The following is a 13,514-nucleotide window of genomic DNA, read 5'->3' as shown; positions in this document are numbered from 1 at the left end:
TGTGTTTTCTGCTTGGCACCTCATTCCCCCAACAGTCTGCAAATGCTACATGTTTTTCATCAACAAAACAATCACTTATTAATCCTGCTTGCTAACTTACAGCCAAGTACTCCCATGGCTATAAAATAGCCGTGTTATATCCCCTTTCATATACAGCAGGTGCAGGGAAGTGGCTTCCTTGGCATGGTATCACAGAGTTTGATTTGATTTGCTCTCCCCAGTTTGTATGTGTGGGCTATGATCAGTCATTTCCTCACAAATGGCAGTGCAGGAATCAGCAAACACACAGCAAACATGACTCTTTCCCAGACTGATCCATCTCCAAGTGCTGCACGGCTGAAAACTGCGTAGGAATTACCATATGGGACCAGTCAGTCTCATCAAGCATCTAGTGACCAATTCCAGATGCTTCAGGAAAAGACAGTAATTACCATCCCACGTGGGAATAGGCAATAGCCTTTGCATCACACTAGCTGTTGTATTGTCCATAGCACAGCTGTGCTGGATGATTTATTCAGGATATAAAAGATGCATAAGAACCATCAAAATGGATCAAGCGTCTGACTTGCACGGGCCCCTGCCACAGAGATGGCATCAGGCAGCTCCAACCAGCTAAGAACTTWGGCAGCGGGGATACACGAACTGACTTGCTCAGTCCATAAATATCTCTTCCCAATCAGTAATACACCCTACTTTGAAATCCAAAGAATAATATATGAATTCTTGCACAAAATGTATTAACATCACCAGYCTAGATGTTCTTGTGAGTTCAATTACAGGTCTAATCCTCTTTTTAATCTTGCTAAACCTTGGCCACACTGAGGTTCCTCCAGGTTAATTTAACACTATTGCTTACCTTTTGCTTGCTGACATTATCTTAAGTGTTCCCCATCCTTTTGGAACAGCCAGAAACTTGGAATAGCTCTAAAATACTCAGGAAATAGTTACATCTGACTAAAATGTACAAGCTCCTTTTAGCACTGCTGTAACAGAGGCTGCCATACTCTCAAGCCAAACTGTTTATCAAATAAATGACTTGTTGAAGAAATTTACCCCTTCTTCAGCTCATTAACTGTTCCTCCAAAAACAGATTAAATTTTAGAAGTTTATTCATTATTCACAGCTGCTTAGTGTATTCAAGAGAGCAGACTGCTCACAGGGCGGCCAGAGAAAGAGCCTAAACTGTTAGAGGGTATTTGTGCTCTGTATTTACCCCTGCGTCTTGATGGTTACTGAGTATTGAACATCTCAGCTGAATTAAACGTTTCTGATCATATCTAAAATAATTTTTAATTGTGCCTGACATGAATCTTGCTTCATCAGACACATACAAAGGATTCAATTTTGGTGACTTAAATACCAGTCTGACAAGTGTTCAGGAACAGTAAAACAGAGGATGATCCGGCCTCTAGCTGCATCTGGTGACTGTAACACTAACCTTAACCTTGCTGCTGATTTTCTGGGCAGCATGAGGGATCATCTTCCCATCCTGCTTCTATTCTCCATGCTTAGAATGTATAGAAKATCTTGACTGTTGAAAAAAAAAATCAGTATGGATGACAATTTGACCCTGTAAAGCCCTAAATAAATAGCAAGTACCATTAACAATGCTGAATAGATTAAGTTCATAATTCTACCTTCCTTCCCCAACATGTTTTAATCCAAGCAACCATTCCACTGAACTGCACATTGCAAATGTGCCAGGCCAATAACTGAGGTATTAATGACCTTTAGAAGAGTTTGAACTAGCGAGCTATTCTTCATATAATTTGGCCTCATCAAAGCTTATGCAGACCATTTGGCTGTCCTCAAGAGAGTTAAAACACTACCACATATTCCATAATTCCTCCATTGTCACTCACTTAACATAACAGTAGTAATGGCGTTTTTTTCTCCTTGATTCTGTACATGGTGATTTAAAACAGAGATGGCCTCCTCCGAGCCCTCAGYGCAAAATGCAAATGTCACTCCTTGCCACCCTACATACAGCAGCAGGGCTTTCCAGGGATACAGTTTGTATTTGCTGGGTTACCTTTACTGATGCCTATTTGTGCAGAATATACTGTTCTTTTACAAGTGGGAGTATTGACACAGGTGGAAAATCTAAGAGGAGGTTTAGATAGACAGTCTGCCCACCACTGCAAATATTGCTTATTTTTCAGTAACACAACCTTCCTGGGGGCACAGCACCCATGTCACACATACAGATCACATAGGATCTAAAGACTGGGTAGAAAATTAAATCAGCAGCATTTAAGTCTGCCAGAGAATTTCTCTTGTCTCTGGCTTCCAGGAAATTCAGTTATAAGGCATGGCTGGAACAGCAGCCCTGAACATAATGCAGCCCCATGAATGGTACRGCAAACAATAACGTCAAGGAAGACTTGAAGAGTTGATTGCTGGATATTTATAACCAGTTAGGAATTATTCCATAACTATTCTCTTCATACAATTAGTGAGCACATCATTAGTACAAACTATGTTAAATACAGGACAAGAAAACTACTTTATTTTCTTTGCTGTAGAAGGCCAGGCTGAAACCATGGCCAGACTGKTTGGGGTTATCTCCAAAGGAAGCTGCCTGCTGATGGCATTGGTGACATAGCCCTGAACCAACACTTCCAGTAGCCATAATTGTTATACCCAGTACCAGTAATTTCTTTCCCATTAACAGCTTGTTTACCAAATGAGTTATTGCACCCATCTACCAGCAGTACTTCTAAATTAATTTTTAGCATTTTTCTAATGTCACTTGACTAAGTGACCTAAAATAGGCTTGCCACCACAAAAATCTAAGCACAGATGACTTATTAGAAAGGATTATAAAGAACTGAAGAAAATGACATATTGTACTATAAACCAATACGTRATATTCACAGACAGAGTCTTATTAAAATCTGAGAGGCAGCCTTTTTAGCACTTTTGCTTCCATTGATTTATGGAGGAGTGCCTAGGATATCATATTAGCTCTCAGATTCATTCACTTTCTTGTTTTTATGCCAGGAGTAGCACTCCTTCTCCCCTGMCAAACAATATATACTCCATTTATATCTAGTATGTCGTGTGCTCTTATAAACTGCTGGCCAAACTCAGCCCTGGAATGAGGATGTCATTATAACTGTGAATCATCAGACCTGCCTCCTCCAGAGCAGAGTGTCCTTTTGTCCTTTAAACCTGGATATTTTGTGCAAGAAAGTGGCCTAAGAGCCCATGACAGCTATTATCTGCCTACCTGCTGCTCTCGGCCTCCTCCGCAGCAGGAGCACTTCTCCCTGGTCCCAGGGCACCGGAATCCTGCAGCTCCACGAGAAGAGACCAGCCTGTACCCGAGGAAGCTGTAGCCTGGCCAGGAAAAGAGAATGGAAACACTCATCACTAAAAGTACAACACCTGCAGTAGCTTAGATTGATCTTCAAACAAGCTAAAATATACTTTGCTTTATTTTCTGGAGAGAAAAAAAAAGAAAAAGAGAGAGCTTCTTTTCTGAAAAATATTCTGATCTTGTAGAAATCTGGTCAAGGAGTTGCTTTGGATTTTTTTTTTCAGTGATTTTGCATTTGAAACTTACGGAAAACTTCCACTAAGTGAATTTCCCTTACAATTGCAGCACAAATAGTTAAACAAAAGCCAAAATATACAATACAACAGCTTTTGGTAAGGTGGCCTGGTATAATTTATCATAAAAGCCGCACATCATCTTACATGGGTGAAAAAATTTCAGCGTAAGTGGTAAGTCAGCTCTGTTCCAGTTCACCAACACCTCTGTTGTGATTTACATACATTTCTCTAGTACAGAAATACAAGGACATTACTGCTGTTTCCACCATTGTTACCTCTGCTATATTAACATGCAAGATGATCATTCAAATTACTTCTGCAATCGTGCACATAAACCAGGTAATTTTCATTACAAAGAGATTTCTGTGAAAAATAAGTAACATCCACAGCACGTAAAAATATTTGACGTTCTCTGTATGCAGACCTGAGCTACACACCTGCCCTTAATGAACTCCAYAATGACTGCACTTAGACTAAGTAGAAAAGTCCCCACAAGCAATTAAGATTCATATGCCCATCATTACAAAATGTGTATCAGCTGAGGTAAGAGCTGAGCTATTACACGGATGCAATGGGATACATATGAGGGTCTCCACTCTTTCCTAGTCCATGCTAATATCTACTTCCATAGCAACTCTTTACTCTCTTGCAATATTTCAGAAAATAAATGTGGTTTATGCAATTTCCATAGTACAAATTACAGTAGGGCATCTTGGTTACACAAGCAAAATGGTCTTCTTCACTGTAGATTCCTTTATTTCTACCAAAGACAACATATCTGGCAACCAAATACCTTGTTAGGGGTGAGACTGCTTTGCGCAGGACCCTCTCTTAGCTTGCCAGGGACACTATGGAGTGGGAATGAGATCTAGCCACATCAGCAACGAGAGGGGAAGAAAAGGGRAAAAAATCTAACTGCCTTCTGAACTCCAAAACAAAAGTTCAGCTATCAGAAACATGGCATCAGACCCTAACTGGAGCAAGGCCACAGGAGACCTCCCTCCAGAAAGCATCACTGCTTCTGCAACTGCACAAATACTGAATTTGCACCTGCTGTTCCATCCTCGGGGCAGCTCCGAGGGAAGGGTCCCTGAGCAAGGGCGCTTTATGCCRTGACAGCTCACTATAATGTTCCTCATCAGCCTGGCTCCATAATGTCTGCRCCACTTCGCATTACAGCTTAAACAATGGGAATAAATCAAGTAAATGAAAATATGCATCCTGAAGGCCTAATGCAAGTAATTTCATCCATTTTGAGAGCCACCAGCTCTGATTTACTTCAGAACCTTGTATCTGCCTTGAGGGGGCCTCAGAAGTACCCCGTGACTAATGCCCCTATTTTTACTTTCATAACAAAAGCCAAGGAGAAATTAAAGAAATAAAATGGAAAACTAATGAGGGCTCATTTCAGCTCATAATGGTATTTTCTCAGGTGACTAAACATTCATTTGACTTTTGGTAGTGTTGAATTTGTTCTCCATTAGGACAAATATGATTCGGAGGCTAACCTGACCTCTGCAGTATAGAGCTTTATCTTTATTGCCGACTTCAGTTATTTATCAGGTCAGCGCTCAGATTCCAGGAAAACTGAACAAAGAAAGGAAATTAGCACTGAAGACCAGCAGAATTGGAGGATTCTCTGGCTTTTGACTCAAATGAGCAATTTCTTTCAGACTGTCACTAGCCTCACTACAAGATGAGATGCCTGTCAGAGTCCAGCATCTGTCATCTGAAGAGTCATTCCACTGTAAGCTAGAGCTAAAAAAAAAAAAAAAAAAAAAACCATAAAAAGCAAGTCTAGTGTAGAAGAATTTGCAGAAAGTTTTTACAGATACCTGCTCCCTTTCGCACAATCCTACTATGTATAACTTTTATGGGGAAGTCTTTAAAAAACAAACAAAACCTTGGGTATATTTTTTAGGAATTAAGCTTGCTTATTAAAAAAAAAACAAAAGCTTATGAATAAATTTCTGGAAGAAGAAACAGTATCTTCTCCAAAGATAATTCTTTTCTCTATAAAGGGAACCAGCAAGTTCTCTGTTCGTATATCTCTCTGAGAGAAAAAAAGATGGACCAATTTCAGATTCTCTGCAAGGAAGTGACAGATTTTCTGATTCAGGTCAAAATATTTCCATTTGAGAACGCACGCTGGATATTGACTGCATTAAGGTTTCAACGCAGCACAAATGCACTTCCTCTCTTAGCATTTCTCACTTTCTCCTTGTCACAGCTACGCTGTAGAACGTAGCGTACCAGTAAGCCTGAACACATCCATGGGGGATAAGAGATTTTGCTAACTAGAGCATTGCTAACTTATTTAGTGAAAAGTCATCCAGGACAAGGACTTTGCTTCAGTCTGTTTTGCTGAGAGTTTGCGTTACAAACAGAGACTAAAGTGGATTGAAAAGCTATTAGCAATCCTTCCTCCATCCCTTGGGAAACACTAAGCCAGACTCAACAGGGTTAAAATGCACAACGATATGAATAAAAACGGCTTCCAGATGAGAGAAAAAAAAATTTTTTAAAGCTTTATTTAGCAAATTTAATTCCTAGAAATGCAAACTCTACTGCTCCCTCTTGAATAAACCACACAACTGGCTAAAGTCAGCTAGCCTACATGAAAGGTGACATTTCACCTAGGAATTTTTCTTAGAAAAGCTTTTTCTGTGATTATTTTTTCATTGATTACAATGAGAATTTCAGCACTAGAGAAAGGAGCCAAAAGCAGCTGCAGATACTCAAATCCTGCTCACCTTCCTGCTCACTGGATCATTTAGATGTAGGSTTTTCCTCTTTTTTCTTCCTTTTTCAAAAAGATATGTTCTTATTAAAATATTAACTCCATTCTGACAAGAAATTTCTGTCATGTTGTGTAACAGATCCTTTACTTGTACTAGCTCCGCTGGTACTGAGGGAACTGTAACGACTTAGATCATRTTGTGTGCCAATGCATGGACTGTATCCAACTGCGCTGCCAGTTAGGTAGGTAACACACATCCTTCTTCAACTAAAGAGGGCTCGTGGGAGTAGAGAGGTTGTAATTAATGCTGAAAGGACAGAAGGAGGGATCACCTTGTTGCACCAAGGGACAGTATATGACAGCTCTGCTTGTTTTTCCCCACTTAGATAAAAGAGGGGTTAATCCAGCTGAACAAATCCACTCTGGGAGAATGGGAATGGCCATGCCAGCTATTCCAGCATCCTGKCCCCACAAAACGCTATAGTCCACAGAACAATAAGAGAATATAAAGGAAAGATCCTGTACTCAAAAGGTAGCCTCAAAAGGATCAAAAAGGGAACACAACTGCAGCAAATCCTTCAACAGGACATTCACTTTTCTAATCCCTTTCACAGAACCGATGACCTCTTGCATCAGGAATTCCTTTCTATGAAAACACTAATTTCTAGTCTTTAAAAAATGTAATTAGTAAAGGCAGTTACTCTGCTTTGGGTAAAATCTCCAGCTTTTGATAGTTCCTTCCATTTGTTTAACAGTTTAAATTGTAGTCACGGTGCCACATCATCATTCTATCGGTCAAAGGATTTTGCCTCCTACAATGAATTAGAAAATGCACATTAGAGAAAAGCTGGCAGACAGATTATTGTGATTATCTTAGCAGCAGGTATTTAAAGCTCATTGTCACCGTAGCTCCTTGCCAATGCCTAAATTCTTTGTCACAGTCGTAAGGTCTGTGCTTCTGGGATGTAGCTTCGACAGGCATCTCCACCAGTGACGCTTCTTGTTCGACGCTCCGCGAGGGTGGCTCTGCGTGTGCTGAAGCACTGCCAGGGTGACACGGGCTGTTCATGGGAACGCTATGTGACCTGCCATCTGCTCATCCTATATTTTATAGTCTTTAAATTGCACTGTAATAATTTCCTGGCTGTCATCCTGGAAGAAGGAGGCTGCAGGAGTTCAGTAAGCCAGCGTGGCAGAGGTGAACAGAGCTTTCAGGCATAAAAGAAGAGACTTATTTAAGCAGTAGGTGCTGGAGAGTGTACTTGATAGTATATGCGGAGACAGAGAGAAAGGTAATTTTCTTCAGTAGTTGTTCACTTGTCACCATATTGTAATACAAGCTGTTCCTGAAGGAGGACATTAGGTGGACAGTTACTGCTCTGTATCCCACACAGGATAGAAGTGCAGTGGCAGAGTGAAACTCCTTGGAAAGGGTTGAAAACCAATTCTGTGAAGGCCATCACCTAATTATCAGAAATTTTAAAGTGTGTTTGCTCTGAAATTGCAAGAAAGTACAAGGCAGTCTGGGGACAGCTCTGCTCACAAGACTAGCTTCTCACATTGCCCACGCCTGAGGTTTCCTGTGATAAAGCTACTCCCTAAGCACAACTCCCTTGGAGAAATATGTGACCCACGCATCCCTCCACACAGGATGAGGTCTCATGGGACCTGAAGGAAGGAAGTCAAGTTGGAATATAACTGTGGCTGCTGAATACAAATAGTGGGTCAAAAAGGCAGTGGAAGGTCAGGACACCAAGTCCTAGCTTGAACAGAAGGAAGTCTGTCTGCCTCTGTGTGAGGCTGCCATGGACGCACAGACAGGCAGCTGGGGCTCTCAGCTGCTGTCCTTCAGTCAGCGGATAGCACTCCTAAGGGTGGGGAGAAGCACATTTCTAAAAGAGAAAATACCCGGRGGTCAAGATTGGAGTCAGGCATACCAGACTGCAATTTTTGTCTCTTTGTCTATTATTTTTCTCTTTTGAACAGATTAATAGCAATTATGAAAGCTCAAGAGCCATAGGTCACTTTTTTGAAACGAGGCAAGACKATTAAAGTAACCATCTTCCAAGGGAAAACACTCTGCTCTTAACAGTAGAGGCAAGAAGCACTGGAGCAAAGCCTACCAAAACACAGGATGTTGGCAACAGAAGCAGCTAGTTTGGAGTTACTTTAATTTTTAATTTCCTCTTCTCTATATGAAGGCAAACTGTCAGCTCTCGAGGATGAGAAAAATGTTTTTGTTTGGTTATACAGTCAGAGAGAAAGACGGTTTCATGAGGCGTATTTGTTCAGCAGTGCTTCAGTGTAGCTCTTCATATGGACCGTCAAGGCGTTGTTTACATGGGGATCTGCCCTTCATTAACTCTTGTGCTCGCTTAGTTCAGCACAGGAACGTGCGTGAGCAGCTGCCCTGAGGCCTCCTACTAGCTCCACGTTAGCTTTCAAGTGCTGACAAGACTACAGGGACTATGTAGTTGGTGTGCCTCATTTTCAGGTTCTCAGTTATCCAAGATTATCCCCTCACAACAGATTTTGAGCCCAGTTCTCTTCCAACGTAAACGAAGCTTTCCCTCATTGGTACAAAGAGAAAATGTGGCCTTTTGGTTTTGAACATGACAGAAATCAATCATCCAGCGCGCCATCACAAGCAGAGCTGCTGGCATGATCAGGCTGCACAACAGAAGAGAGGAAAATCCTTCTTTTAATGCAAGATTCAGGGTTGAAGCAGCGGCAGACAGCAGGACGCTCAGAAGAAACCTTCACCTAACGGTCATTCCGCCCAGAGCCATCACCATGGCAACGGCGAGCAGTGAAATGAACCACCTGCCGGCCCGAGGTGGGACCGGGCCTGTGAACACAGTCCTGAGCACACGGCTCTGGTTTTTGTTTTCACAGGGCAAATAAGAAAATGAAAGTTCACTCTTCCACCACCCTGATATTAATTTGGCTGATGAAGTGAGGAYGGAGCAGCTGTGTGTCCTTCTGCCGTGGATATGGTGCGTGTTCATGTGCAGGACAGTAGTTGATTAGAGACTGAGAGGCCATGTGGTGACAGGAGACACCTTAAGCCAGTTGCCAACACAAAGCATGGTCACATGTAACGCAGCGRCCAGAACTGATTCTACACCAAGGAAAATCAGCTGCAATGCCYTTGCATACTGCACAGAAAGAGGAAAGAGGACCACACAGGACCAACCCCACTGGAGAGCAAAAGCTGATCTCGCAGGTTCCTCATGGGTCTCCCATTTGCACTACTTGAAGGAAGGGGTTGTTCATGAGAACTAAATCACTACTTGTCCCATTGCAGACTTCCTCACCAAGCCTGCTAGCCAGAATCAAGCGAGCCAAGGGTAGAGGAGTGCTCCCAGTTGAAGTCTACAGACCATGTGCCCTGCCAGTCCAACTCCATAATCTGAAGAGAGCATTAGACAAACAGAATCTGGTCTCTCCTCATCATGGTCCCATCATCATCATGGTCCCACAGCCAACTGGAGCCATCAGAAATTCTCCTTCATTTCAGTAATATTTTGGATCATATTCAGCACCTTTCCTAATGTCAGCCAACATCCAAAAACAGCTGGAGACGTTTCAGATAGCTAGTCCTTAACATCTCATAAATTTAGCAGTTAAGATTATTCTATACTGTGTTGAATCTAAGCTTCWGGAAAGAAAAAAATGGTTAATAGAGGGATACTAACAAAGAACAGTTTGTTGGGGTTATGGAAGAAGGCATAGAGAAAGCAACATTTAAACAAAATATCATTATATATAAAATTTAAATTATTTAGCTGATCCTGCCGTTAAGTATTAGGAAGATCTGTCATCCCCAAGCTTCATTTTGGCTAGAAGGMCCAAATAGCTAAAAGGGAACTTCAGTCCCCAAATCCTTGATGCTTTTGCTGCTGTGTTTCAGACTAGTTCAAAAATCAGCCCTGGCTCAGCCATTGCTTTATTACACTTAAGCATGCAAGGCTGCTTAAAAACCAGGTACCCCTTTCCTTTCCTGGCAGTAGAGGAAATGGAGGAGAAGAGCAAATGTGATCAAGGCTGCTGCTGCCTCCTCGCCATAAGAGAGGCTAAGGATCTTCAGGCCCCGGCAGGGACTGAGGAGTAGTTTGAAGGAAAGGTGACGACATCAAACTACTGTGGTAGGCCTCTGAGCATTCTCCTGCTGGGAACTATGCATTTTCTGGCAAAGCAGACACAACAACAAATCAAAATGATGTATGGTAACTATGCTATGCAAAAAACAAATTCAGGGTTTCACTTAATCACTGCAGCACCTGGCATGCTTTCCACAGCAATCTTTGCAGTTAACGGAGAGCGCTTCATGTGTCACTAATGCCGAGGACTTGGAGAAACTCATCCCATTCATTTGCTGTATTTCTAGTGTGGCGGAAGTTTAGCCCCAAAACCACAAGGCTGAGATGGAGTCATTATGTAGTCCCAGAGGAGGAAGCTTACAGACCACTTCCCTGTATCCAACCCATGCCAGGTTTGGAGCACTTCCCAGGCAGATCACACTGAGAAGARTCAGAACAGAAACAACAAAACTAAGTCATAAGGAAGCAAGACTAACTCCCACCGACAGGCTTCACTAGGGCAGCTAAAGGGGCTGCTGGGATTTACCAGCTGCCAGCACAAATTAGAACTGTGAACAGTGCTTAGGACAATGGAGGAGACGGGCCAGGAAAACCATTTGCCATAGGCAACCTCAGCCTTCACCGGGCCTGTAAGACTCCAGAACCAAGCTACAACAGTGTCCAATTGCCATTTCAGTATGTGCAACCACGTCAACAAACAGCAAGACCGAAATTCTCACCTAAACTTAGGAGGGTGAGCTTTGGAGTAAAACGAAGGATAACAAATAGGATATAAAGTATTTGCTGGGAGRGACTCTATTTCACATAGTCACTGATGAACTCAAGCAGGCCGTAGTGTGACAGCAAGGGACAACATCTGGCAAATTTGGCATCTGCCAGCAATTGCAAAAACTCATTGAAACCTTTCCTCTCTCCAGGTTCCCTTCCAGTTCCCATCTGGCCTGCCTGCTTGACTGACACTGGCTTTACTCACGTGCACTGTAGTCAGCCCATACAGGACTGTTCACAGTGAAAAGCCTCAGTGAAGTAGTCAGAGGGGCATTTGATGGATTTCTGAGGGGAAAATATGATACTGACAGCTTGTTTTATTATATGATGGGGAGAACAGGTGGGTCAATTACAGAGCAAAAAGACCAAAGTTTGGGGTTCAAACAGAAGCAAGAGTAACAGMTCTTTCTGCTTGCTTAGATTTCATGTTAATCTGGAAATAAATTTGACAAATATTTTAAAGAGTCAGTAACATTCTTCTACACAATGGCTATAATCAAAAAGCCTTAAAATACAATATACAGTAGGATATCAGAGCTTAAAACTGTTCTTAATGGCCTATCTTAGATTATTTTGCTTTCTGTTGAGAAATAGGCACAATTTTAGCTTCAATTTTTCTCCAACAACACTTGGCCAAACCGGAACAATTTKGTCTGCTTTGCCTTGGTTTACATTTTCAGTTTGGATTTTGTTTCTTTCCTAAGGAACCATATACACCTCTGTGCTCTCAGCCAGGGTTGTATCTAAGAGCACTCAGAGTTGTAAAATTTCATAAAGATGAATAACTGCAAGGAAGTGCAGCTTGTGTGGGCCTTGGTGAAAGAGACAGAGGGGTATTTGATGAATTTCTGAGGGGAAAATATTATACTGACAGCTTGTTTCATTACATGACGCAGGGACCAGGTGGGTCTGAATTTCAGAGCAAACATGCTTGAAGCAACACGAATATCCAGTGCCCTTTTTCAGCGGTATTTATTCTGAACAACCCTGAATATGCCCAGAGACACTTGCAACTGGGCCAAGTCCAGCCACCGCGTACTGATGTCCCCTCTCGGGTGTCCAGCACAGAGGTGGACATCTGCCTGGGTGCTACCATGGACACAGCCTTGCAAGTGGTCCACACAGGGTCCTGTCTCCAGCTCAGCCAGGTATGCTGGGGCAGAGATCTCCCCCTCTTCAGCATCAGGTAYGGACTATGCACCCAGAAATCGCCAGGACTCCTAGACAGTGGCCACCTTTATCCCCTGCCCTGTGTTGGACTTGGGYACCTTCAGATGAAAGGCTGTGTTTCTTTACATTAATCATCCCAAGAGCCTTTCGAACACGTCTAACCATGCCCATCAGCTTGTCAGTCCCAGCCCAGTGGCAGTCRCACAGCTGGGACAGTCTGGGCTCTCGAGCAGCTGAGGGACCTTTTTGACCACACGGTCTATCACGTCCTCTTAGCAGCTCTGCAGCCATCTCCCCTCCACAGGGGTAACCTGCATTCACCAGACTGTATCGTAACCAGAAAGGGGTGAAATGCCATAAGAAAGCCCTCCTCCTCTCTATGGATCTCTGTCTGCATATAGTGCATATAACCCTCTGCAAAAGCAGAGCATGAACTTGCATAGCATGTCACCACTGCTCTTCTCCGGGCATATAAATCRTTTTATCAAAAAGAAAAAGGTTTTCTTATCACCATTTGTAGGTTTTGGACCAAATATAAGATTTCTGTGAGTCTATTGAAGAACATCAGATAATGACACAACTACCTGACATATCCCACCAAAACTACAGCAGCAATTCAAAGGACAAAAAATATTTTATCAGCAAAGTTCAGCAAAATTCACATTACTCAAGTAACAGATATTTTCTGGCATCTATATCCAATGAAAGAAAATATTCTTCAGACCTCAGTGCTAGTTCTTTTATCCTTATTTAAATACCAGTCCATTATCACACATCCGCTCCACATTCTTATTAAGGCTTCTAAGACATAATGTCATGCCATTATAATGAGCATAAAGTTTCCCCATAACTCTAACCATTTTTTTTAAACACTGCACCTTATATTTCCAGTATATTGCAGAAAGCCTGTCAATTTGGACTTGTTTTGCCTTTTTTTTTCTTTTTTTTTTTTTTCCCTTTCTTCTCGCTCTTTTCCCTATATACCCAAACTCTTCAGGTTGAAAATCAGATTCTTTTCTCAGACTGTTATATAAGAATCAACAGGAAAATCATTCCAATGTCACCTCAGGGTAAGACCAGTACGAAAAGAGAATCAAGCCCAAAGACTCCAGAGTTAGCAATAACAAAATCAGGGGCTCTGTGCAAATGAATCTGGAGCTGAAATGGACTCTGAT

Source organism: Nothoprocta perdicaria, unplaced genomic scaffold, assembly GCF_003342845.1.
Source record: "Nothoprocta perdicaria isolate Ctin4 unplaced genomic scaffold, notPer1 scaffold_12, whole genome shotgun sequence".
Lineage (NCBI taxonomy): Eukaryota > Metazoa > Chordata > Aves > Tinamiformes > Tinamidae > Nothoprocta > Nothoprocta perdicaria.
This window is presented reverse-complemented; position numbering follows the sequence as displayed.